This window comes from Athene noctua, chromosome Z (genome assembly GCF_965140245.1).
Source record: "Athene noctua chromosome Z, bAthNoc1.hap1.1, whole genome shotgun sequence".
Taxonomy (NCBI): Eukaryota; Metazoa; Chordata; class Aves; order Strigiformes; family Strigidae; genus Athene; species Athene noctua.
The window spans coordinates 40,923,806-40,949,922 of NC_134077.1; positions in this window are offsets into that span (position 1 = coordinate 40,923,806).

Genomic DNA, 26,117 nt, shown 5'->3' on the forward strand with positions numbered 1-26,117 from the left:
AGGACGAGAATCGCTTTTGCCATGCGTAGCGTTCCGGGCAGCGGGTAGAACCAGGCAGAGAATTCCCGGCTAGCAGCTTCCCTCTGGCGGGGAAGTGCAAACGTACACGTTTTCGGCCGAAAACATGTTTTCAAGCGAAAACGCACACCAAGGCTCTTTCTGAGAAAAAGCAAGCACGGAGGACGAGAATCGCTTTTGCCCTGCGTAGCGTTCCGGGCAGCGGGTAAAACCAGGCAGAGAATTCCCGGCTAGCAGCTTCCCTGTGGCGGGGAAGTGCAAACTACACGTTTTCGGCCGAAAACGCGTTTTCAAGCGAAAACGCACACCAAGGCTCTTTCTGAGAAAAAGCAAGGACGGAGGACGAGAATCGCTTTTGCCCTGCGTAGCGTTCCGGGCAGCGGGTAGAACCAGGCAGAGAATTCCCGGCTAGCAGCTTCCCTGTGGCGGGGAAGTGTAAACGTACACGTTTTCGGCCGAAAACGAGTTTTCCGGCAAAAACGCACACCAAGGCTCTTTCTGAGAAAAAGCAAGCACGGAGGACGAGAATCGCTTTTGCCCTGCGTAGTGTTCCGGGCAGCGGGTAGAACCAGGCAGAGAATTCCCGGCTAGCAGCTTCCCTGTGGCGGGGAAGTGCAAACGTACACGTTTTCGGCCGAAAACATGTTTTCAAGCGAAAACGCACACGAAGGCTCTTTCTGAGAAAAAGCAAGCACGGAGGACGAGAATCGCTTTTGCCCTGCGTAGCGTTCCGGGCAGCGGGTAAAACCAGGCAGAGAATTCCCGGCTAGCAGCTTCCCTGTGGCGGGGAAGTGCAAACGTACACGTTTTCGGCCGAAAACGCGTTTTCAAGCGAAAACGCACACCAAGGCTCTTTCTGAGCAAAAGCAAGCACGGAGGACGAGAATCGCTTTTGCCCTGCGTAGCGTTCCGGGCAGCGGGTAGAACCAGGCAGAGAATTCCCGGCTAGCAGCTTCCCTGTGGCGGGGAAGTGCAAACGTACACGTTTTCGGCCGAAAACGCGTTTTCAAGCGGAAACGAACACCAAGGCTCTTTCTGAGAAAAAGCAAGTACGGAGGACGAGAATCGCTTTTGCCCTGCGTAGCGTTCCGGGCAGCGGGTAGAACCAGGCAGAGAATTCCCGGCTAGCAGCTTCCCTGTGGCGGGGAAGTGCAAACGTACACGTTTTCGGCCGAAAACGCGTTTTCAAGCGAAAACGCACACCAAGGCTCTTTCTGAGAAAAAGCAAGGACGGAGGACGAGAATCGCTTTTGCCCTGCGTAGCGTTCCGGGCAGCGGGTAGAACCAGGCAGAGAATTCCCGGCTAGCAGCTTCCCTGTGGCGGGGAAGTGCAAACGTACACGTTTTCGGCCGAAAACGAGTTTTCCGGCAAAAACGCACACCACGGCTCTCTGAGAAAAAGCAAGCACGGAGGACGAGAATCTCTTTTGCCCTGCGTAGCGTTCCGGGCAGCGGGTAGAACCAGTCAGAGAATTCCCGGCTAGCAGCTTCCCTGTGGCGGGGAAGTGCAAACGTACACGTTTTCGGCCGAAAAAGCGTTTTCAAGCGAAAACGCACACCAAGGCTCTTTCTGAGAAAAAGCAAGCACGGAGGACGAGAATCGCTTTTGCCCTGCGTAGCGTTCCGGGCAGCGGGTAGAACCAGGCAGAGAATTCCCGGCTAGCAGCTTCCCTGTGGCGGGGAAGTGCAAACGTACACGTTTTCGGCCGAAAACGCGTTTTCAAGCGAAAACGCACACCAAGGCTCTTTCTGAGAAAAAGCAAGCACGGAGGACGAGAATCGCTTTTGCCCTGCGTAGCGTTCCGGGCAGCGGGTAGAACCAGGCAGAGAATTCCCGGCTAGCTGCTTCCCTGTGGCGGGGAAGTGCAAACGTACACGTTTTCGGCCGAAAACGCGTTTTCAAGCGAAAACGCACACCAAGGCTCTTTCTGAGAAAAAGCAAGCACGCAGGACGAGAATCGCTTTTGCCCTGCGTAGCGTTCCGGGGACCGGGTAGAACCAGGCAGAGAATTCCGGGCTAGCAGCTTCCCTGTGGCGGGGAAGTGCAAACGTACACGTTTTCGGCCGAAAACGCGTTTTCAAGCGAAAACGCACACCAAGGCTCTTTCTAGAGAAAAAGCAAGCACGGAGGACGAGAATCGCTTTTGCCCTGCGTAGCGTTCCGGGCAGCGGGTAGAACCAGGCAGAGAATTCCCGGCTAGCAGCTTCCCTGTGGCGGGGTAGTGCAAACGCACACGTTTTCGGCCGAAAACGAGTTTTCCGGCAAAAACGCACACCATGGCTCTCTGAGAAAAAGCAAGCACGGAGGACGAGAATCTCTTTTGCCCTGCGTAGCGTTCCGGGCAGCGGGTAGAACCAGGCAGAGAATTCCCGGCTAGCAGCTTCCCTGTGGCGGGGAAGTGCAAACGTACACGTTTTCGGCCGAAAACGCGTTTTCAAGCGAAAACGAACACCAAGGCTCTTTCTGAGAAAAAGCAAGCACGGAGGACGAGAATCGCTTTTGCCCTGCGTAGCGTTCCGGGCAGCGGGTAGAACCAGGCAGAGAATTCCTGGCTAGCAGCTTCCCTGTGGCGGGGAAGTGCAAACGTACACGTTTTCGGCCGAAAACGCGTTTTCAAGCGAAAACGCACACCAAGGCTCTTTCTGAGAAAAAGCAAGGACGGAGGACGAGAATCGCTTTTGCCCTGCGTAGTGTTCCGGGCAGCGGGTAGAACCAGGCAGAGAATTCCCGGCTAGCAGCTTCCCTCTGGCGGGGAAGTGCAAACGTACACGTTTTCGGCCGAAAACGCGTTTTCAAGCGAAAACGCACACCAAGGCTCTTTCTGAGAAAAAGCAAGCACGGAGGACGAGAATCGCTTTTGCCCTGCGTAGCGTTCCGGGCAGCGGGTAGAACCAGGCAGAGAATTCCCGGCTAGCAGCTTCCCTGTGGCGGGGAAGTGCAAACGTACACGTTTTCGGCCGAAAACGCGTTTTCAAGCGAAAACGCACACCAAGGCTCTTTCTGAGAAAAAGCAAGCACGGAGGACGAGAATCGCTTTTGCCCTGCTTAGCGTTCCGGGCAGCGGGTAGAACCAGGCAGAGAATTCCCGGCTAGCAGCTTCCCTGTGGCGGGGAAGTGCAAACGTACACGTTTTCAGCCGAAAACGCGTTTTCAAGCGAAAACGCACACCAAGGCTCTTTCTGAGAAAAAGCAAGCACGGAGGACGAGAATCGCTTTTGCCCTGCGTAGCGTTCCAGGCAGCGGGTAGAACCAGGCAGAGAATTCCCGGCTAGCAGCTTCCCTGTGGCGGGGAAGTGCAAACGTACACGTTTTCGGCCGAAAATGCGTTTTCCGGCAAAAAAGCACACCAAGGCTCTTTCTGAGAAAAAGCAAGCACGGAGGACGAGAATCGCTTTTGCGCTGCGTAGCGTTCCGGGCAGCGGGTAGAACCAGGCAGAGAATTCCCGGCTAGCAGCTTCCCTGTGGTGGGGAAGTGCAAACGTACACGTTTTCAGCCGAAAAAGCGTTTTCAAGCGAAAACGCACACCAAGTCTCTTTCTGAGAAAAAGCAAGCACGGAGGACGAGAATCGCTTTTGCCCTGCGTAGCGTTCCGGGCAGCGGGTAAAACCAGGCAGAGAATTCCCGGCTAGCAGCTTCCCTGTGGCGGGGAAGTGCAAACGTACACGTTTTCGGCCGAAAACGCGTTTTCAAGCTAAAACGCACACCACGGCTCTCTGAGAAAAAGCAAGCATGGAGGACGAGAATCACTTTTGCCCTGCGTTGCGTTCCGGGCAGCGGGTAGAACCAGGCAGAGAATTCCCGGCTAGCAGCTTCCCTGTGGCGGGGAAGTGCAAACGTACAAGTTTTCGGCCGAAAACGCGTTTTCAAGCGAAAAAGCACACCAAGGCTCTTTCTGAGAAAAAGCAAGCACGGAGGACGAGAATGGCTTTTGCCCTGCGTTGCGTTCCGGGCAGCGGGTAGAACCAGGCAGAGAATTCCCGGCTAGCAGCTTCCCTGTGGCGGGGAAGTGCAAACGTACACGTTTTCGCCCGAAAACACGTTTTCAAGCGAAAACGCACACCAAGGCTCTTTCTGAGATAAAGCAAGGACGGAGGACGAGAACCGCTTTTGCCCTGCGTAGCGTTCCAGGCAGCGGGTAAAACCAGGCAGAGAATTCCCGGCTAGCAGCTTCCCTGTGGCGGGGAAGTGCAAACGTACACGTTTTCGGCCGAAAACGCGTTTTCAAGCGAAAACGCACACCAAGGCTCTTTCAGAGAAAAAGCAAGCACGGAGGACGAGAATCGCTTTTGCCCTGCGTAGCGTTCCGGGCAGCGGGTAAAACCAGGCAGAGAATTCCCGGCTAGCAGCTTCCCTGTGGCGGGGAAGTGCAAACGTACACGTTTTCGGCAGAAAACGCGTTTTCAAGCGAAAACGCACACCAAGGCTCTTTCTAGAGAAAAAGCAAGCACGGAGGACGAGAATCGCTTTTGCCCTGCGTAGCGTTCCGGGCCGCGGGTAGAACCAGGCAGAGAATTCCCGGCTAGCAGCTTCCCTGTGGCGGGGAAGTGCAAACGCACACGTTTTCGGCCGAAAACGAGTTTTCCGGCAAAAACGCACACCACGGCTCTCTGAGAAAAAGCAAGCACGGAGGACGAGAATCTCTTTTGCCCTGCGTAGCGTTCCGGGCAGCGGGTAGAACCAGGCAGAGAATTCCCGGCTAGCAGCTTCCCTGTGGCGGGGAAGTGCAAACGTACACGTTTTCGGCCGAAAACGCGTTTTCAAGCGAAAACGAACACCAAGGCTCTTTCTGAGAAAAAGCAAGCACGGAGGACGAGAATCGCTTTTGCCCTGCGTAGCGTTCCGGGCAGCGGGTAGAACCAGGCAGAGAATACCCAGCTAGCAGCTTCCCTGTGGCGGGGAAGTGCAAACGTACACGTTTTCGGCCGAAAACATGTTTTCAAGCGAAAACGCACACGAAGGCTCTTTCTGAGAAAAAGCAAGCACGGAGGACGAGAATCGCTTTTGCCCTGCGTAGCGTTCCGGGCAGCGGGTAAAACCAGGCAGAGAATTCCCGGCTAGCAGCTTCCCTGTGGCGGGGAAGTGCAAACGTACACGTTTTCGGCCGAAAACGCGTTTTCAAGCGAAAACGCACACCAAGGCTCTTTCTGAGCAAAAGCAAGCACGGAGGACGAGAATCGCTTTTGCCCTGCGTAGCGTTCCGGGCAGCGGGTAGAACCAGGCAGAGAATTCCCGGCTAGCAGCTTCCCTGTGGCGGGGAAGTGCAAACGTACACGTTTTCGGCCGAAAACGCGTTTTCAAGCGGAAACGAACACCAAGGCTCTTTCTGAGAAAAAGCAAGTACGGAGGACGAGAATCGCTTTTGCCCTGCGTAGCGTTCCGGGCAGCGGGTAGAACCAGGCAGAGAATTCCCGGCTAGCAGCTTCCCTGTGGCGGGGAAGTGCAAACGTACACGTTTTCGGCCGAAAACGCGTTTTCAAGCGAAAACGCACACCAAGGCTCTTTCTGAGAAAAAGCAAGGACGGAGGACGAGAATCGCTTTTGCCCTGCGTAGCGTTCCGGGCAGCGGGTAGAACCAGGCAGAGAATTCCCGGCTAGCAGCTTCCCTGTGGCGGGGAAGTGCAAACGTACACGTTTTCGGCCGAAAACGAGTTTTCCGGCAAAAACGCACACCACGGCTCTCTGAGAAAAAGCAAGCACGGAGGACGAGAATCTCTTTTGCCCTGCGTAGCGTTCCGGGCAGCGGGTAGAACCAGGCAGAGAATTCCCGGCTAGCAGCTTCCCTCTGGCGGGGAAGTGCAAACGTACACGTTTTCGGCCGAAAACGCGTTTTCAAGCGAAAACGCACACCAAGGCTCTTTCAGAGAAAAAGCAAGCACGGAGGACGAGAATCGCTTTTGCCCTGCGTAGCGTTCCGGGCAGCGGGTAGAACCAGGCAGAGAATTCCCGGCTAGCAGCTTCCCTGTGGCGGGGAAGTGCAAACGTACACGTTTTCGGCCGAAAACGCGTTTTCAAGCGAAAACGCACACCAAGGCTCTTTCTGAGAAAAAGCAAGCACGGAGGACGAGAATCGCTTTTGCCCTGCGTAGCGTTCCGGGCAGCGGGTAAAACCAGGCAGAGAATTCCCGGCTAGCAGCTTCCCTGTGGCGGGGAAGTGCAAACGTACACGTTTTCGGCCGAAAACGCGTTTTCAAGCGAAAACGCACACCAAGGCTCTTTCTGAGAAAAAGCAAGCACGGAGGACGAGAATCGCTTTTGCCCTGCGTAGCGTTCCGGGCAGCGGGTAGAACCAGGCAGAGAATTCCCGGCTAGCTGCTTCCCTGTGGCGGGGAAGTGCAAACGTACACGTTTTCGGCCGAAAACGCGTTTTCAAGCGAAAACGCACACCAAGGCTCTTTCTGAGATAAAGCAAGCACGCAGGACGAGAATCGCTTTTGCCCTGCGTAGCGTTCCGGGGACCGGGTAGAACCAGGCAGAGAATTCCTGGCTAGCAGCTTCCCTGTGGCGGGGAAGTGCAAACGTACACGTTTTCGGCCGAAAACGCGTTTTCAAGCGAAAACGCACACCAAGGCTCTTTCTAGAGAAAAAGCAAGCACGGAGGACGAGAATCGCTTTTGCCCTGCGTAGCGTTCCGGGCAGCGGGTAGAACCAGGCAGAGAATTCCCGGCTAGCAGCTTCCCTGTGGCGGGGAAGTGCAAACGCACACGTTTTCGGCCGAAAACGAGTTTTCCGGCAAAAACGCACACCACGGCTCTCTGAGAAAAAGCAAGCACGGAGGACGAGAATCTCTTTTGCCCTGCGTAGCGTTCCGGGCAGCGGGTAGAACCAGGCAGAGAATTCCCGGCTAGCAGCTTCCCTCTGGCGGGGAAGTGCAAACGTACACGTTTTCGGCCGAAAACGCGTTTTCAAGCGAAAACGAACACCAAGGCTCTTTCTGAGAAAAAGCAAGCACGGAGGACGAGAATCGCTTTTGCCCTGCGTAGCGTTCCGGGCAGCGGGTAGAACCAGGCAGAGAATTCCTGGCTAGCAGCTTCCCTGTGGCGGGGAAGTGCAAACGTACACGTTTTCGGCCGAAAACGCGTTTTCAAGCGAAAACGCACACCAAGGCTCTTTCTGAGAAAAAGCAAGGACGGAGGACGAGAATCGCTTTTGCCCTGCGTAGTGTTCCGGGCAGCGGGTAGAACCAGGCAGAGAATTCCCGGCTAGCAGCTTCCCTCTGGCGGGGAAGTGCAAACGTACACGTTTTCGGCCGAAAACGCGTTTTCAAGCGAAAACGCACACCAAGGCTCTTTCTGAGAAAAAGCAAGCACGGAGGACGAGAATCGCTTTTGCCCTGCGTAGCGTTCCGGGCAGCGGGTAGAACCAGGCAGAGAATTCCCGGCTAGCAGCTTCCCTGTGGCGGGGAAGTGCAAACGTACACGTTTTCGGCCGAAAACGCGTTTTCAAGCGAAAACGCACACCAAGGCTCTTTCTGAGAAAAAGCAAGCACGGAGGACGAGAATCGCTTTTGCCCTGCTTAGCGTTCCGGGCAGCGGGTAGAACCAGGCAGAGAATTCCCGGCTAGCAGCTTCCCTGTGGCGGGGAAGTGCAAACGTACACGTTTTCGGCCGAAAACGCGTTTTCAAGCGAAAACGCACACCAAGGCTCTTTCTGAGAAAAAGCAAGCACGGAGGACGAGAATCGCTTTTGCCCTGCGTAGCGTTCCAGGCAGCGGGTAGAACCAGGCAGAGAATTCCCGGCTAGCAGCTTCCCTGTGGTGGGGAAGTGCAAACGTACACGTTTTCAGCCGAAAAAGCGTTTTCAAGCGAAAACGCACACCAAGTCTCTTTCTGAGAAAAAGCAAGCACGGAGGACGAGAATCGCTTTTGCCCTGCGTAGCGTTCCGGGCAGCGGGTAGAACCAGGCAGAGAATTACCGGCTAGCAGCTTCCCTGTGGCGGGGAAGTGCAAACGTACACGTTTTCGGCCGAAAACGCGTTTTCAAGCTAAAACACACACCACGGCTCTCTGAGACAAAGCAAGCATGGAGGACGAGAATCACTTTTGCCCTGCGTTGCGTTCCGGGCAGCGGGTAGAACCAGGCAGAGAATTCCCGGCTAGCAGCTTCCCTGTGGCGGGGAAGTGCAAACGTACAAGTTTTTGGCCGAAAACGCGTTTTCAAGCGAAAAAGCACACCAAGGCTCTTTCTGAGAAAAAGCAAGCACGGAGGACGAGAATGGCTTTTGCCCTGCGTTGCGTTCCGGGCAGCGGGTAGAACCAGGCAGAGAATTCCCGGCTAGCAGCTTCCCTGTGGCGGGGAAGTGCAAACGTACACGTTTTCGCCCGAAAACACGTTTTCAAGCGAAAACGCACACCAAGGCTCTTTCTGAGATAAAGCAAGGACGGAGGACGAGAACCGCTTTTGCCCTGCGTAGCGTTCCAGGCAGCGGGTAAAACCAGGCAGAGAATTCCCGGCTAGCAGCTTCCCTGTGGCGGGGAAGTGCAAACGTACACGTTTTCGGCCGAAAACGCGTTTTCAAGCGAAAACGCACACCAAGGCTCTTTCAGAGAAAAAGCAAGCACGGAGGACGAGAATCGCTTTTGCCCTGCGTAGCGTTCCGGGCAGCGGGTAAAACCAGGCAGAGAATTCCCGGCTAGCAGCTTCCCTGTGGCGGGGAAGTGCAAACGTACACGTTTTCGGCAGAAAACGCGTTTTCAAGCGAAAACGCACACCAAGGCTCTTTCTAGAGAAAAAGCAAGCACGGAGGACGAGAATCGCTTTTGCCCTGCGTAGCGTTCCGGGCCGCGGGTAGAACCAGGCAGAGAATTCCCGGCTAGCAGCTTCCCTGTGGCGGGGAAGTGCAAACGCACACGTTTTCGGCCGAAAACGAGTTTTCCGGCAAAAACGCACACCACGGCTCTCTGAGAAAAAGCAAGCACGGAGGACGAGAATCTCTTTTGCCCTGCGTAGCGTTCCGGGCAGCGGGTAGAACCAGGCAGAGAATTCCCGGCTAGCAGCTTCCCTGTGGCGGGGAAGTGCAAACGTACACGTTTTCGGCCGAAAACGCGTTTTCAAGCGAAAACGAACACCAAGGCTCTTTCTGAGAAAAAGCAAGCACGGAGGACGAGAATCGCTTTTGCCCTGCGTAGCGTTCCGGGCAGCGGGTAGAACCAGGCAGAGAATTCCCGGCTAGCAGCTTCCCTGTGGCGGGGAAGTGCAAACGTACACGTTTTCAGCCGAAAACGCGTTTTCAAGCGAAAACGCACACCAAGTCTCTTTCTGAGAAAAAGCAAGCACGGAGGACGAGAATCGCTTTTGCCCTGCGTAGCGTTCCGGGCAGCGGGTAAAACCAGGCAGAGAATTCCCGGCTAGCAGCTTCCCTGTGGCGGGGAAGTGCAAACGTACACGTTTTCGGCCGAAAACGCGTTTTCAAGCTAAAACGCACACCACGGCTCTCTGAGTAAAAGCAAGCATGGAGGACGAGAATCGCTTTTGCCCTGCGTTGCGTTCCGGGCAGCGGGTAGAACCAGGCAGAGAATTCCCGGCTAGCAGCTTCCCTGTGGCGGGGAAGTGCAAACGTACAAGTTTTCGGCCGAAAACGCGTTTTCAAGCGAAAAAGCACACCAAGGCTCTTTCTGAGAAAAAGCAAGCACGGAGGACGAGAATGGCTTTTGCCCTGTGTAGCGTTCCGGGCAGCGGGTAGAACCAGGCAGAGAATTCCCGGCTAGCAGCTTCCCTGTGGCGGGGAAGTGCAAACGTACACGTTTTCGCCCGAAAACACGTTTTCAAGCGAAAACGCACACCAAGGCTCTTTCTGAGATAAAGCAAGGACGGAGGACGAGAACCGCTTTTGCCCTGCGTAGCGTTCCAGGCAGCGGGTAAAACCAGGCAGAGAATTCCCGGCTAGCAGCTTCCCTGTGGCGGGGAAGTGCAAACGTACACGTTTTCGGCCGAAAACGCGTTTTCAAGCGAAAACGCACACCAAGGCTCTTTCTGAGCAAAAGCAAGCACGGAGGACGAGAATCGCTTTTGCCCTGCGTAGCGTTCCGGGCAGCGGGTAGAACCAGGCAGAGAATTCCCGGCTAGCAGCTTCCCTGTGGCGGGGAAGTGCAAACGTACACGTTTTCGGCCGAAAACGCGTTTTCAAGCGAAAACGCACACCAAGGCTCTTTCTGAGAAAAAGCAAGCACGGAGGACGAGAATCGCTTTTGCCCTGCGTAGCGTTCCGGGCAGGGGGTAGAACCAGGCAGAGAATTCCCGGCTAGCAGCTTCCCTGTGGCGGGGAAGTGCAAACGTACACGTTTTCCGCCGAAAATGCGTTTTCCGGCGAAAAAGCACACCAAGGCTCTTTCTGAGAAAAAGCAAGCACGGAGGACGAGAATCGCTTTTGCGCTGCGTAGCGTTCCGGGCAGCGGGTAGAACCAGGCAGAGAATTCCCGGCTAGCAGCTTCCCTGTGGCGGGGAAGTGCAAACGTACACGTTTTCAGCCGAAAAAGCGTTTTCAAGCGAAAACGCACACCAAGTCTCTTTCTGAGAAAAAGCAAGCACGGAGGACGAGAATCGCTTTTGCCCTGTGTAGCGTTCCGGGCAGCGGGTAAAACCAGGCAGAGAATTCCCGGCTAGCAGCTTCCCTGTGGCGGGGAAGTGCAAACGTACACGTTTTCGGCCGAAAACTCGTTTTCAAGCTAAAACGCACACCACGGCTCTCTGAGAAAAAGCAAGCATGGAGGACGAGAATCACTTTTGCCCTGCGTTGCGTTCCGGGCAGCGGGTAGAACCAGGCAGAGAATTCCCGGCTAGCAGCTTCCCTGTGGCGGGGAAGTGCAAACGTACAAGTTTTCGGCCGAAAACGCGTTTTCAAGCGAAAAAGCACACCAAGGCTCTTTCTGAGAAAAAGCAAGCACGGAGGACGAGAATGGCTTTTGCCCTGCGTAGCGTTCCGGGCAGCGGGTAGAACCAGGCAGAGAATTCCCGGCTAGCAGCTTCCCTGTGGCGGGGAAGTGCAAACGTACACGTTTTCGCCCGAAAACACGTTTTCAAGCGAAAACGTACACCAAGGCTCTTTCTGAGATAAAGCAAGGACGGAGGACGAGAACCGCTTTTGCCCTGCGTAGCGTTCCAGGCAGCGGGTAAAACCAGGCAGAGAATTCCCGGCTAGCAGCTTCCCTGTGGCGGGGAAGTGCAAACGTACACGTTTTCGGCCGAAAACGCGTTTTCAAGCGAAAACGCACACCAAGGCTCTTTCAGAGAAAAAGCAAGCACGGAGGACGAGAATCGCTTTTGCCCTGCGTAGCGTTCCGGGCAGCGGGTAAAACCAGGCAGAGAATTCCCGGCTAGCAGCTTCCCTGTGGCGGGGAAGTGCAAACGTACACGTTTTCGGCAGAAAACGCGTTTTCAAGCGAAAACGCACACCAAGCCTCTTTCTAGAGAAAAAGCAAGCACGGAGGACGAGAATCGCTTTTGCCCTGCGTAGCGTTCCGGGCCGCGGGTAGAACCAGGCAGAGAATTCCCGGCTAGCAGCTTCCCTGTGGCGGGGAAGTGCAAACGCACACGTTTTCGGCCGAAAACGAGTTTTCCGGCAAAAACGCACACCACGGCTCTCTGAGAAAAAGCAAGCACGGAGGACGAGAATCTCTTTTGCCCTGCGTAGCGTTCCGGGCAGCGGGTAGAACCAGGCAGAGAATTCCCGGCTAGCAGCTTCCCTGTGGCGGGGAAGTGCAAACGTACACGTTTTCGGCCGAAAACGCGTTTTCAAGCGAAAACGAACACAAAGGCTCTTTCTGAGAAAAAGCAAGCACGGAGGACGAGAATCGCTTTTGCCCTGCGTAGCGTTCCGGGCAGCGGGTAGAACCAGGCAGAGAATTCCCGGCTAGCAGCTTCCCTGTGGCGGGGAAGTGCAAACGTACACGTTTTCAGCCGAAAACGCGTTTTCAAGCGAAAACGCACACCAAGTCTCTTTCTGAGAAAAAGCAAGCACGGAGGACGAGAATCGCTTTTGCCCTGCGTAGCGTTCCGGGCAGCGGGTAGAACCAGGCAGAGAATTCCCGGCTAGCAGCTTCCCTGTGGCGGGGAAGTGCAAACGTACACGTTTTCGGCCGAAAACGCGTTTTCAAGCGAAAACGCACACCAAGGCTCTTTCTGAGAAAAAGCAAGCACGGAGGACGAGAATCGCTTTTGCCCTGCGTAGCGTTCCGGGCAGCGGGTAAAACCAGGCAGATAATTCCCGGCTAGCAGCTTCCCTGTGCGGGGAAGTGCAAACGTACACGTTTTCGGCCGAAAACGAGTTTTCCGGGAAAAAAGCACACCACGGCTCTCTGAGAAAAAGCAAGCACGGAGGACGAGAATCGCTTTTGCCCTGCGTAGCGTTCCGTGCAGCGGGTAGAACCAGGCAGAGAATTCCTGGCTAGCAGCTTCCCTGTGGCGGGGAAGTGCAAACGTACACGTTTTCGGCCGAAAACGCGTTTTCAAGCGAAAACGCACACCAAGGCTCTTTCTGAGCAAAAGCAAGCACGGAGGACGAGAATCTCTTTTGCCCTGCGTAGCGTACAGGGCAGCGGCTAAAACCAGGCAGAGAATTCCCGGCTAGCAGCTTCCCTGTGGCGGGGAAGTGCAAACGTACACGTTTTCGGCCGAAAACGCGTTTTCAAGCGAAAACGCAGACCAAGGCTCTTTCTGAGCAAAAGCAAGCACGGAGGACGAGAATCGCTTTTGCCCTGCGTAGCGTTCCGGGCAGCGGGTAAAACCAGGCAGAGAATTCCCGGCTAACACCTTCCCTGTGGCGGGGAAGTGCAAACGTACGCGTTTTCGCCGAAAACGCTTTTTCAAGCGAAAACGCACACCAAGGCTCTTTCTGAGAAAAAGCAAGCACGGAGGACGAGAATCGCTTTTGCCCTGCGTAGCGTTCCGGGCAGCGCGTAGAACCAGGCAGAGAATTCCCGGCTAGCAGCTTCCCTGTGGCGGGGAAGTGCAAACGTACACGTTTTCGGCCGAAAACGCGTTTTCCGGGAAAACCGCAAACTACGGCTCTCTGAGAAAAAGCAAGCACGGAGGACGAGAATCGCTTTTGCCCTGCGTAGCGTTCCGGGCAGCGGGTAGAACCAGGCAGAGAATTCCCGGCTAGCAGCTTCCCTCTGGCGGGGAAGTGCAAACGTACACGTTTTCGGCCGAAAACGCGTTTTCAAGCGAAAACGCAGACCAAGGCTCTTTCTGAGCAAAAGCAAGCACGGAGGACGAGAATCGCTTTTGCCCTGCGTAGCGTTCCGGGCAGCGGGTAAAACCAGGCAGAGAATTCCCGGCTAGCAGCTTCCCTGTGGCGGGGAAGTGCAAACGTACACGTTTTCGGCTGAAAACGCTTTTTCAAGCGAAAACTCACACCACGGCTCTTTCTGAGAAAAAGCAAGCACGGAGGACGAGAATCGCTTTTGCCCTGCGTAGCGTTCCGGGCAGCAGGTAGAACCAGGCAGAGAATTCCCGGCTAGCAGCTTCCCTGTGGCGGGGAAGTGCAAACGTACACGTTTTCGGCCGAAAACTCCTTTTCAAGCGAAAACGCACACCAAGGCTCTTTCTGAGAAAAAGCAAGCACGGAGGACGAGAATCGCTTTTGCCCTGCGTAGCGTTCCGGGCAGCGGGTAAAACCAGGCAGAGAATTCCCGGCTAGCAGCTTCCCTGTGGCGGGGAAGTGCAAACGTACACGTTTTCAGCCGAAAACGCGTTTTCAAGCGAAAACGCACACCAAGGCTCTTTCTGAGAAAAAGCAAGCACGGAGGACGAGAATCGCTTTTGCCCTGCGTAGCGTTCCGGGCAGCGGGTAGAACCAGGCAGAGAATTCCCGACTAGCAGCTTCCCTGTGGCGGGGAAGTGCAAACGTACACGTTTTCGGCCGAAAACGCGTTTTCAAGCGAAAACGCACACCAAGGCTCTTTCTGAGCAAAAGCAAGCACGGAGGACGAGAATCGCTTTTGCCCTGCGTAGCGTTCCGGGCAGCGGGTAGAACCAGGCAGAGAATTCCCGGCTAGCAGCTTCCCTGTGGCGGGGAAGTGCAAACGTACACGTTTTCGGCCGAAAACGCGTTTTCAAGCGAAAACGCACACCAAGGCTCTTTCTGAGCAAAAGCAAGCACGGAGGACGAGAATCGCTTTTGCCCTGCGTAGCGTTCCAGGCAGCGGGTAAAACCAGGCAGAGAATTCCCGGCTAGCAGCTTCCCTGTGGCGGGGAAGTGCAAACGTACACGTTTTCGGCCGAAAACGCGTTTTCAAGCGAAAACGCACACCAAGGCTCTTTCTGAGAAAAAGCAAGCACGGAGGACGAGAATCGCTTTTGCCCTGCGTAGCGTTCCGGGCAGCGGGTAGAACCAGGCAGAGAATTCCCGGCTAGCAGCTTCCCTGTGGCGGGGAAGTGCAAACGTACGCGTTTTCGCCGAAAAAGCTTTTTCAAGCGAAAACGCACACCAAGGCTCTTTCTGAGAAAAAGCAAGCACGGAGGACGAGAATCGCTTTTGCCCTGCGTAGCGTTCCGTGCAGCGGGTAGAACCAGGCAGAGAATTCCCGGCTAGCAGCTTCCCTGTGGCGGGGAAGTGCAAACGTACACGTTTTCGGCCGAAAACGAGTTTTCCAGGAAAAACGCACACTACGTCTCTCTGAGAAAAAGCAAGCACGGAGGACGAGAATCGCTTTTGCCCTGCGTAGCGTTCCGGGCAGCGGGTAGAACCAGGCAGAGAATTCCCGGCTAGCAGCTTCCCTCTGACGGGGAAGTGCAAACGTACACGTTTTCGGCCGAAAACGCGTTTTCAAGCGAAAACGCAGACCAAGGCTCTTTCTGAGCAAAAGCAAGCACGGAGGACGAGAATCGCTTTTACCCTGCGTAGCGTTCTGGGCAGCGGGTAAAACCAGGCAGAGAATTCCCTACTAGCAGCTTCCCTGTGGCGGGGAAGTGCAAACGTACACGTTTTCGTCCGAAAACGCGTTTTCAAGCGAAAACGCACACCAAGGCTCTTTCTGAGAAAAAGCAAGCACGGAGGACGAGAATCGCTTTTGCCCTGCGTAGCGTTCCGTGCAGCGGGTAGAACCAGGCAGAGAATTCCCGGCTAGCAGCTTCCCTGTGGCGGGGAAGTGCAAACGTACACGTTTTCGGCTGAAAACGCGTTTTCAAGCGAAAACGCACACCAAGGCTCTTTCAGAGAAAAAGCAAGCACGGAGGACGAGAATCGCTTTTGCCCTGCGTAGCGTTCCGGGCAGCGGGTAAAACCAGGCAGAGAATTCCCGGCTAGCAGCTTCCCTGTGGCGGGGAAGTGCAAACGTACACATTTTCGGCCGAAAACGCGTTTTCCGGGAAGAACGCACACTACGGCTCTCTGAGAAAAAGCAAGCACGGAGGACGAGAATCGCTTTTGCCCTGCGTAGCGGTCAGGGCAGCGGGTAGAACCAGGCAGAGAATTCCCGGCTAGCAGCTTCCCTCTGGCGGGGAAGTGCAAACGTACACGTTTTCGGCCGAAAACGCGTTTTCAAGCGAAAACGCACACCAAGGCTATTTCTGAGAAAAAGCAAGCACGGAGGACGAGAATCGCTTTTGCCCTGCGTAGCGTTCCGGGCAGCGGGTAAAACCAGGCAGAGAATTCCCGGCTAGCAGCTTCCCTGAGGCGGGGAAGTGCAAACATACACGTTTTCGGCTGAAAAAGCTTTTTCAAGCGAAAATGCACACGAAGGCTCTTTCTGAGCAAAAGCAAGCACGGAGGACGAGAATCGATTTTGCCCTGCGTAGCGTTCCGGGCAGCGGGTAAAACCAGGCAGAGAATTCCCGGCTAGCAGCTTCCCTGTGGCGGGGAAGTGCAAACGTACACGTTTTCAGCCGAAAACGCGTTTTCAAGCGAAAACGCACACCAAGGCTCTTTCTGAGAAAAAGCAAGCACGGAGGACGAGAATCGCTTTTGCCCTGCGTAGCGTTCCGGGCAGCGGGTAGAACCAGGCAGAGAATTCCCGACTAGCAGCTTCCCTGTGGCGGGGAAGTGCAAACGTACACTTTTTCGGCCGAAAACGCGTTTTCAAGCGAAAACGCACACCAAGGCTCTTTCTGAGCAAAAGCAAGCACGGAGGACGAGAATCGCTTTTGCCCTGCGTAGCGTTCCGGGCAGCGGGTAGAACCAGGCAGAGAATTCCCGGCTAGCAGCTTCCCTGTGGCGGGGAAGTGCAAACGTACACGTTTTCGGCCGAAAACGCGTTTTCAAGCGAAAACGCACACCAAGGCTCTTTCTGAGCAAAAGCAAGCACGGAGGACGAGAATCGCTTTTGCCCTGCGTAGCGTTCCAGGCAGCGGGTAAAACCAGGCAGAGAATTCCCGGCTAGCAGCTTCCCTGTGGCGGGGAAGTGCAAACGTACACGTTTTCGGCCGAAAACGCGTTTTCAAGCGAAAACGCACACCAAGGCTCTTTCTGAGAAAAAGCAAGCACGGAGGACGAGAATCGCTTTTGCCCTGCGTAGCGTTCCGGGCAGCGGCTAAAACCAGGCAGAGAATTCCCGGCTAACACCTTCCCTGTGGCGGGGAAGTGCAAACGTACACGTTTTCGGCCGGAAACGCGTTTTCAAGCGAAAACGCACACCAAGGCTCTTTCTGAGAAAAAGCAAGCACGGAGGACGAGAATCGCTTTTGCCCTGCGTAGCGTTCCGGGCAGCGGGTAAAACCAGGCAGAGAATTCCCGGCTAACACCTTCCCTGTGGCGGGGAAGTGCAAACGTACGTGTTTTCGCCGAAAACGCTTTTTCAAGCGAAAACGCACACCAAGGCTCTTTCTGAGAAAAAGCAAGCACGGAGGACGAGAATCGCTTTTGCCCTGCGTAGCGTTCCGGGCAGCGGGTAGAACCAGGCAGAGAATTCCCGGCTAGCAGCTTCCCTGTGGCGGGGAAGTGCAAACGTACACGTTTTCAGCCAAAAACGCGTTTTGAAGCGAAAACGCACACCAAGGCTCTTTCTGAGAAAAAGCAAGCACGGAGGACGAGAATCGCTTTTGCCCTGCGTAGCGTTCCGGGCAGCGGGTAGAACCAGGCAGAGAATTCCCGGCTAGCAGCTTCCCTGTGGCGGGGAAGTGCAAACGTACGCGTTTTCGCCGAAAAAGCTTTTTCAAGCGAAAACGCACACCAAGGCTCTTTCTGAGAAAAAGCAAGCACGGAGGACGAGAATCGCTTTTGCCCTGCGTAGCGTTCCGTGCAGCGGGTAGAACCAGGCAGAGAATTCCCGGCTAGCAGCTTCCCTGTGGCGGGGAAGTGCAAACGTACACGTTTTCGGCCGAAAACGAGTTTTCCAGGAAAAACGCACACTACGGCTCTCTGAGAAAAAGCAAGCACGGAGGACGAGAATCGCTTTTGCCCTGCGTAGCGTTCCGGGCAGCGGGTAGAACCAGGCAGAGAATTCCCGGCTAGCAGCTTCCCTCTGACGGGGAAGTGCAAACGTACACGTTTTTGGCCGAAAACGCGTTTTCAAGCGAAAACGCACACCAAGGCTCTTTCTGAGCAAAAGCAAGCACGGAGGACGAGAATCGCTTTTGCCCTGCGTAGCGTTCCGTGCAGCGGGTAGAACCAGGCAGAGAATTCCCGGCTAGCAGCTTCCCTGTGGCGGGGAAGTGCAAACGTACATGTTTTCGTCTGAAAACGCGTTTTCAAGCGAAAACGCACACCAAGGCTCTTTCAGAGAAAAAGCAAGCACGGAGGACGAGAATCGCTTTTGCCCTGCGTAGCGTTCCGGGCAGCGGGTAAAACCAGGCAGAGAATTCCCGGCTAGCAGCTTCCCTGTGGCGGGGAAGTGCAAACGTACACATTTTCGGCCGAAAACGCGTTTTCCGGGAAGAACGCACACTACGGCTCTCTGAGAAAAAGCAAGCACGGAGGACGAGAATCGATTTTGCCCTGCGTAGCGGTCAGGGCAGCGGGTAGAACCAGGCAGAGAATTCCCGGCTAGCAGCTTCCCTCTGGCGGGGAAGTGCAAACGTACACGTTTTCGGCCGAAAACGCGTTTTCAAGCGAAAACGCACACCAAGGCTATTTCTGAGAAAAAGCAAGCACGGAGGACGAGAATCGCTTTTGCCCTGCGTAGCGTTCCGGGCAGCGGGTAAAACCAGGCAGAGAATTCCCGGCTAGCAGCTTCCCTGAGGCGGGGAAGTGCAAACATACACGTTTTCGGCTGAAAAAGCTTTTTCAAGCGAAAATGCACACGAAGGCTCTTTCTGAGCAAAAGCAAGCACGGAGGACGAGAATCGATTTTGCCCTGCGTAGCGTTCCGGGCAGCGGGTAGAACCAGGCAGAGAATTCCCGGCTAGCAGCTTCCCGGTGGCGGGGAAGTGCAAACGTACACGTTTTCGGCCGAAAACGCATTTTCCGGCGAAAACGCACACCACGGCTCTTTCTGAGAAAAAGCAAGCACGGAGGACGAGAATCGCTTTTGCCCTGCGTAGCGTTCCGGGCAGCGGGTAGAACCAGGCAGAGAATTCCCGGCTAGCAGCTTCCCTGTGGCGGGGAAGTGCAAACGTACAAGTTTTCGGCTGAAAACGCTTTTTCAAGCGAAAACTCACACCACGGCTCTTTCTGAGAAAAAGCAAGCACGGAGGACGAGAATCGCTTTTGCCCTGCGTAGCGTTCCGGGCAGCGGGTAAAACCAGGCAGAGAATTCCCGGCTAGCAGCTTCCCTCTGGCGGGGAAGTGCAAACGTACACGTTTTCGGCCGAAAACGCGTTTTCAAGCGAAAACGCACACCAAGGCTCTTTCTGAGAAAAAGCAAGCACGGAGGACGAGAATCGCTTTTGCCCTGCGTAGCGTTCCGGGCAGCGGGTAGAACCAGGCAGAGAATTCCCGGCTAGCAGCTTCCCTGTGGCGGGGAAGTGCAAACGTACACGTTTTCGGCCGAAAACTCGTTTTCAAGCGAAAACGCACACCAAGGCTCTTTCTGAGCAAAAGCAAGCACGGAGGACGAGAATCGCTTTTGCCCTGCGTAGCGTTCCGGGCAGCGGGTAAAACCAGGCAGAGAATTCCCGGCTAGCAGCTTCCCTGTGGCGGGGAAGTGCAAACGTACACGTTTTCAGCCGAAAACGCGTTTTCAAGCGAAAACGCACACCAAGGCTCTTTCTGAGAAAAAGCAAGCACGGAGGACGAGAATCGCTTTTGCCCTGCGTAGCGTTCCGGGCAGCGGGTAGAACCAGGCAGAGAATTCCCGGCTAGCAGCTTCCCTGTGGCGGGGAAGTGCAAACGTACACGTTTTCGGCCGAAAACGCGTTTTCCGGGAAAACCGCACACTACGGCTCTCTGAGAAAAAGCAAGCACGGAGGACGAGAATCGCTTTTGCCCTGCGTAGCGTTCCGGGCAGCGGGTAGAACCAGGCAGAGAATTCCCGGCTAGCAGCTTCCCTGTGGCGGGGAAGTGCAAACGTACACGTTTTCGGCCGAAAACGCGTTTTCAAGCGAAAACGCAGACCAAGGCTCTTTCTGAGCAAAAGCAAGCACGGAGGACGAGAATCGCTTTTGCCCTGCGTAGCGTTCCGGGCAGCGGGTAAAACCAGGCAGAGAATTCCCGACTAGCAGCTTCCCTGTGGCGGGGAAGTGCAAACGTACACGTTTTCGGCCGAAAACGCGTTTTCAAGCGAAAACGCACACCAAGGCTTTTTCTGAGCAAAAGCAAGCACGGAGGACGAGAATCGCTTTTGCCCTGCGTAGCGTTCCGGGCAGCGGGTAGAACCAGGCAGAGAATTCCCGGCTAGCAGCTTCCCTGTGGCGGGGAAGTGCAAACGTACACGTTTTCGGCCGAAAACGCGTTTTCAAGCGAAAACGCAGACCAAGGCTCTTTCTGAGAAAAAGCAAGCACGGAGGACGAGAATCGCTTTTGCCCTGCGTAGCGTTCCGGGCAGCGGGTAAAACCAGGCAGAGAATTCCCGGCTAGCAGCTTCCCTGTGGCGGGGAAGTGCAAACGTACACGTTTTCGGCCGAAAACGCGTTTTCAAGCGAAAACGCACACCAAGGCTCTTTCTGAGCAAAAGCAAGCACGGAGGACGAGAATCGCTTTTGCCCTGCGTAGCGTTCCGGGCAGCGGGTAAAACCAGGCAGAGAATTCCCGGCTAGCAGCTTCCCTGTGGCGGGGAAGTGCAAACGTACACGTTTTCGGCCGAAAACGCGTTTTCAAGCGAAAACGCACACCAAGGCTCTTTCTGAGCAAAAGCAAGCACGGAGGACGAGAATCGCTTTTGCCCTGCGTAGCGTTCCGGGCAGCGGGTAGAACCAGGCAGAGAATTCCCGGCTAGCAGCTTCCCTGTGGCGGGGAAGTGCAAACGTACACGTTTTCGGCCGAAAACGCGTTTTCAAGCGGAAACGAACACCAAGGCTCTTTCTGAGAAAAAGCAAGTACGGAGGACGAGAATCGCTTTTGCCCTGCGTAGCGTTCCGGGCAGCGGGTAGAACCAGGCAGAGAATTCCCGGCTAGCAGCTTCCCTGTGGCGGGGAAGTGCAAACGTACACGTTTTCGGCCGAAAACGCGTTTTCAAGCGAAAACGCACACCAAGGCTCTTTCTGAGAAAAAGCAAGGACGGAGGACGAGAATCGCTTTTGCCCTGCGTAGCGTTCCGGGCAGCGGGTAGAACCAGGCAGAGAATTCCCGGCTAGCAGCTTCCCTGTGGCGGGGAAGTGCAAACGTACACGTTTTCGGCCGAAAACGAGTTTTCCGGCAAAAACGCACACCACGGCTCTCTGAGAAAAAGCAAGCACGGAGGACGAGAATCTCTTTTGCCCTGCGTAGCGTTCCGGGCAGCGGGTAGAACCAGTCAGAGAATTCCCGGCTAGCAGCTTCCCTGTGGCGGGGAAGTGCAAACGTACACGTTTTCGGCCGGAAAAGCGTTTTCAAGCGAAAACGCACACCAAGGCTCTTTCTGAGATAAAGCAAGCACGGAGGACGAGAATCGCTTTTGCCCTGCGTAGCGTTCCGGGCAGCGGGTAGAACCAGGCAGAGAATTCCCGGCTAGCAGCTTCCCTCTGGCGGGGAAGTGCAAACGTACACGTTTTCGGCCGAAAACGCGTTTTCAAGCGAAAACGCACACCAAGGCTCTTTCAGAGAAAAAGCAAGCACGGAGGACGAGAATCGCTTTTGCCCTGCGTAGCGTTCCGGGCAGCGGGTAGAACCAGGCAGAGAATTCCCGGCTAGCAGCTTCCCTGTGGCGGGGAAGTGCAAACGTACACGTTTTCGGCCGAAAACGCGTTTTCAAGCGAAAACGCACACCAAGGCTCTTTCTGAGAAAAAGCAAGCACGGAGGACGAGAATCGCTTTTGCCCTGCGTAGCGTTCCGGGCAGCGGGTAAAACCAGGCAGAGAATTCCCGGCTAGCAGCTTCCCTGTGGCGGGGAAGTGCAAACGTACACGTTTTCGGCCGAAAACGCGTTTTCAAGCGAAAACGCACACCAAGGCTCTTTCTGAGAAAAAGCAAGCACGGAGGACGAGAATCGCTTTTGCCCTGCGTAGCGTTCCGGGCAGCGGGTAGAACCAGGCAGAGAATTCCCGGCTAGCTGCTTCCCTGTGGCGGGGAAGTGCAAACGTACACGTTTTCGGCCGAAAACGCGTTTTCAAGCGAAAACGCACACCAAGGCTCTTTCTGAGCAAAAGCAAGCACGGAGGACGAGAATCTCTTTTGCCCTGCGTAGCGTTCCGGGGACCGGGTAGAACCAGGCAGAGAATTCCTGGCTAGCAGCTTCCCTGTGGCGGGGAAGTGCAAACGTACACGTTTTCGGCCGAAAACGCGTTTTCAAGCGAAAACGCACACCAAGGCTCTTTCTGAGAAAAAGCAAGGACGGAGGACGAGAATCGCTTTTGCCCTGCGTAGTGTTCCGGGCAGCGGGTAGAACCAGGCAGAGAATTCCCGGCTAGCAGCTTCCCTCTGGCGGGGAAGTGCAAACGTACACGTTTTCGGCCGAAAACGCGTTTTCAAGCGAAAACGCACACCAAGGCTCTTTCTGAGAAAAAGCAAGCACGGAGGACGAGAATCGCTTTTGCCCTGCGTAGCGTTCCGGGCAGCGGGTAGAACCAGGAAGAGAATTCCCGGCTAGCAGCTTCCCTGTGGCGGGGAAGTGCAAACGTACACGTTTTCGGCCGAAAACGCGTTTTCAAGCGAAAACGCACACCAAGGCTCTTTCTGAGAAAAAGCAAGCACGGAGGACGAGAATCGCTTTTGCCCTGCTTAGCGTTCCGGGCAGCGGGTAGAACCAGGCAGAGAATTCCCGGCTAGCAGCTTCCCTGTGGCGGGGAAGTGCAAACGTACACGTTTTCGGCCGAAAACGCGTTTTCAAGCGAAAACGCACACCAAGGCTCTTTCTGAGAAAAAGCAAGCACGGAGGACGAGAATCGCTTTTGCCCTGCGTAGCGTTCCAGGCAGCGGGTAGAACCAGGCAGAGAATTCCCGGCTAGCAGCTTCCCTGTGGCGGGGAAGTGCAAACGTACACGTTTTCGGCCGAAAATGCGTTTTCCGGCGAAAAAGCACACCAAGGCTCTTTCTGAGAAAAAGCAAGCACGGAGGACGAGAATCGCTTTTGCGCTGCGTAGCGTTCCGGGCAGCGGGTAGAACCAGGCAGAGAATTCCCGGCTAGCAGCTTCCCTGTGGTGGGGAAGTGCAAACGTACACGTTTTCAGCCGAAAAAGCGTTTTCAAGCGAAAACGCACACCAAGTCTCTTTCTGAGAAAAAGCAAGCACGGAGGACGAGAATCGCTTTTGCCCTGCGTAGCGTTCCGGGCAGCGGGTAAAACCAGGCAGAGAATTCCCGGCTAGCAGCTTCCCTGTGGCGGGGAAGTGCAAACGTACACGTTTTCGGCCGAAAACGCGTTTTCAAGCTAAAACACACACCACGGCTCTCTGAGAAAAAGCAAGCATGGAGGACGAGAATCACTTTTGCCCTGCGTTGCGTTCCGGGCAGCGGGTAGAACCAGGCAGAGAATTCCCGGCTAGCAGCTTCCCTGTGGCGGGGAAGTGCAAACGTACAAGTTTTTGGCCGAAAACGCGTTTTCAAGCGAAAAAGCACACCAAGGCTCTTTCTGAGAAAAAGCAAGCACGGAGGACGAGAATGGCTTTTGCCCTGCGTTGCGTTCCGGGCAGCGGGTAGAACCAGGCAGAGAATTCCCGGCTAGCAGCTTCCCTGTGGCGGGGAAGTGCAAACGTACACGTTTTCGCCCGAAAACACGTTTTCAAGCGAAAACGCACACCAAGGCTCTTTCTGAGATAAAGCAAGGACGGAGGACGAGAACCGCTTTTGCCCTGCGTAGCGTTCCAGGCAGCGGGTAAAACCAGGCAGAGAATTCCCGGCTAGCAGCTTCCCTGTGGCGGGGAAGTGCAAACGTACACGTTTTCGGCCGAAAACGCGTTTTCAAGCGAAAACGCACACCAAGGCTCTTTCAGAGAAAAAGCAAGCACGGAGGACGAGAATCGCTTTTGCCCTGCGTAGCGTTCCGGGCAGCGGGTAAAACCAGGCAGAGAATTCCCGGCTAGCAGCTTCCCTGTGGCGGGGAAGTGCAAACGTACACGTTTTCGGCAGAAAACGCGTTTTCAAGCGAAAACGCACACCAAGGCTCTTTCTAGAGAAAAAGCAAGCACGGAGGACGAGAATCGCTTTTGCCCTGCGTAGCGTTCCGGGCCGCGGGTAGAACCAGGCAGAGAATTCCCGGCTAGCAGCTTCCCTGTGGCGGGGAAGTGCAAACGCACACGTTTTCGGCCGAAAACGAGTTTTCCGGCAAAAACGCACACCACGGCTCTCTGAGAAAAAGCAAGCACGGAGGACGAGAATCTCTTTTGCCCTGCGTAGCGTTCCGGGCAGCGGGTAGAACCAGGCAGAGAATTCCCGGCTAGCAGCTTCCCTGTGGCGGGGAAGTGCAAACGTACACGTTTTCGGCCGAAAACGCGTTTTCAAGCGAAAACGAACACCAAGGCTCTTTCTGAGAAAAAGCAAGCACGGAGGACGAGAATCGCTTTTGCCCTGCGTAGCGTTCCGGGCAGCGGGTAGAACCAGGCAGAGAATTCCCGGCTAGCAGCTTCCCTGTGGCGGGGAAGTGCAAACGTACACGTTTTCAGCCGAAAACGCCTTTTCAAGCGAAAACGCACACCAAGTCTCTTTCTGAGAAAAAGCAAGCACGGAGGACGAGAATCGCTTTTGCCCTGCGTAGCGTTCCGGGCAGCGGGTAAAACCAGGCAGAGAATTCCCGGCTAGCAGCTTCCCTGTGGCGGGGAAGTGCAAACGTACACGTTTTCGGCCGAAAACGCGTTTTCAAGCTAAAACGCACACCACGGCTCTCTGAGTAAAAGCAAGCATGGAGGACGAGAATCACTTTTGCCCTGCGTTGCGTTCCGGGCAGCGGGTAGAACCAGGCAGAGAATTCCCGGCTAGCAGCTTCCCTGTGGCGGGGAAGTGCAAACGTACAAGTTTTCGGCCGAAAACGCGTTTTCAAGCGAAAAAGCACACCAAGGCTCTTTCTGAGAAAAAGCAAGCACGGAGGACGAGAATGGCTTTTGCCCTGTGTAGCGTTCCGGGCAGCGGGTAGAACCAGGCAGAGAATTCCCGGCTAGCAGCTTCCCTGTGGCGGGGAAGTGCAAACGTACACGTTTTCGCCCGAAAACACGTTTTCAAGCGAAAACGCACACCAAGGCTCTTTCTGAGATAAAGCAAGGACGGAGGACGAGAACCGCTTTTGCCCTGCGTAGCGTTCCAGGCAGCGGGTAAAACCAGGCAGAGAATTCCCGGCTAGCAGCTTCCCTGTGGCGGGGAAGTGCAAACGTACACGTTTTCGGCCGAAAACGCGTTTTCAAGCGAAAACGCACACCAAGGCTCTTTCTGAGCAAAAGCAAGCACGGAGGACGAGAATCGCTTTTGCCCTGCGTAGCGTTCCGGGCAGCGGGTAGAACCAGGCAGAGAATTCCCGGCTAGCAGCTTCCCTGTGGCGGGGAAGTGCAAACGTACACGTTTTCGGCCGAAAACGCGTTTTCAAGCGAAAACGCACACCAAGGCTCTTTCTGAGAAAAAGCAAGCACGGAGGACGAGAATCGCTTTTGCCCTGCGTAGCGTTCCGGGCAGGGGGTAGAACCAGGCAGAGAATTCCCGGCTAGCAGCTTCCCTGTGGCGGGGAAGTGCAAACGTACACGTTTTCGGCCGAAAATGCGTTTTCCGGCGAAAAAGCACACCAAGGCTCTTTCTGAGAAAAAGCAAGCACGGAGGACGAGAATCGCTTTTGCGCTGCGTAGCGTTCCGGGCAGCGGGTAGAACCAGGCAGAGAATTCCCGGCTAGCAGCTTCCCTGTGGTGGGGAAGTGGAAACGTACACGTTTTCAGCCGAAAAAGCGTTTTCAAGCGAAAACGCACACCAAGTCTCTTTCTGAGAAAAAGCAAGCACGGAGGACGAGAATCGCTTTTGCCCTGCGTAGCGTTCCGGGCAGCGGGTAAAACCAGGCAGAGAATTCCCGGCTAGCAGCTTCCCTGTGGCGGGGAAGTGCAAACGTACACGTTTTCGGCCGAAAACTCGTTTTCAAGCTAAAACGCACACCACGGCTCTCTGAGAAAAAGCAAGCATGGAGGACGAGAATCACTTTTGCCCTGCGTTGCGTTCCGGGCAGCGGGTAGAACCAGGCAGAGAATTCCCGGCTAGCAGCTTCCCTGTGGCGGGGAAGTGCAAACGTACAAGTTTTCGGCCGAAAACGCGTTTTCAAGCGAAAAAGCACACCAAGGCTCTTTCTGAGAAAAAGCAAGCACGGAGGACGAGAATGGCTTTTGCCCTGCGTAGCGTTCCGGGCAGCGGGTAGAACCAGGCAGAGAATTCCCGGCTAGCAGCTTCCCTGTGGCGGGGAAGTGCAAACGTACACGTTTTCGCCCGAAAACACGTTTTCAAGCGAAAACGTACACCAAGGCTCTTTCTGAGATAAAGCAAGGACGGAGGACGAGAACCGCTTTTGCCCTGCGTAGCGTTCCAGGCAGCGGGTAAAACCAGGCAGAGAATTCCCGGCTAGCAGCTTCCCTGTGGCGGGGAAGTGCAAACGTACACGTTTTCGGCCGAAAACGCGTTTTCAAGCGAAAACGCACACCAAGGCTCTTTCAGAGAAAAAGCAAGCACGGAGGACGAGAATCGCTTTTGCCCTGCGTAG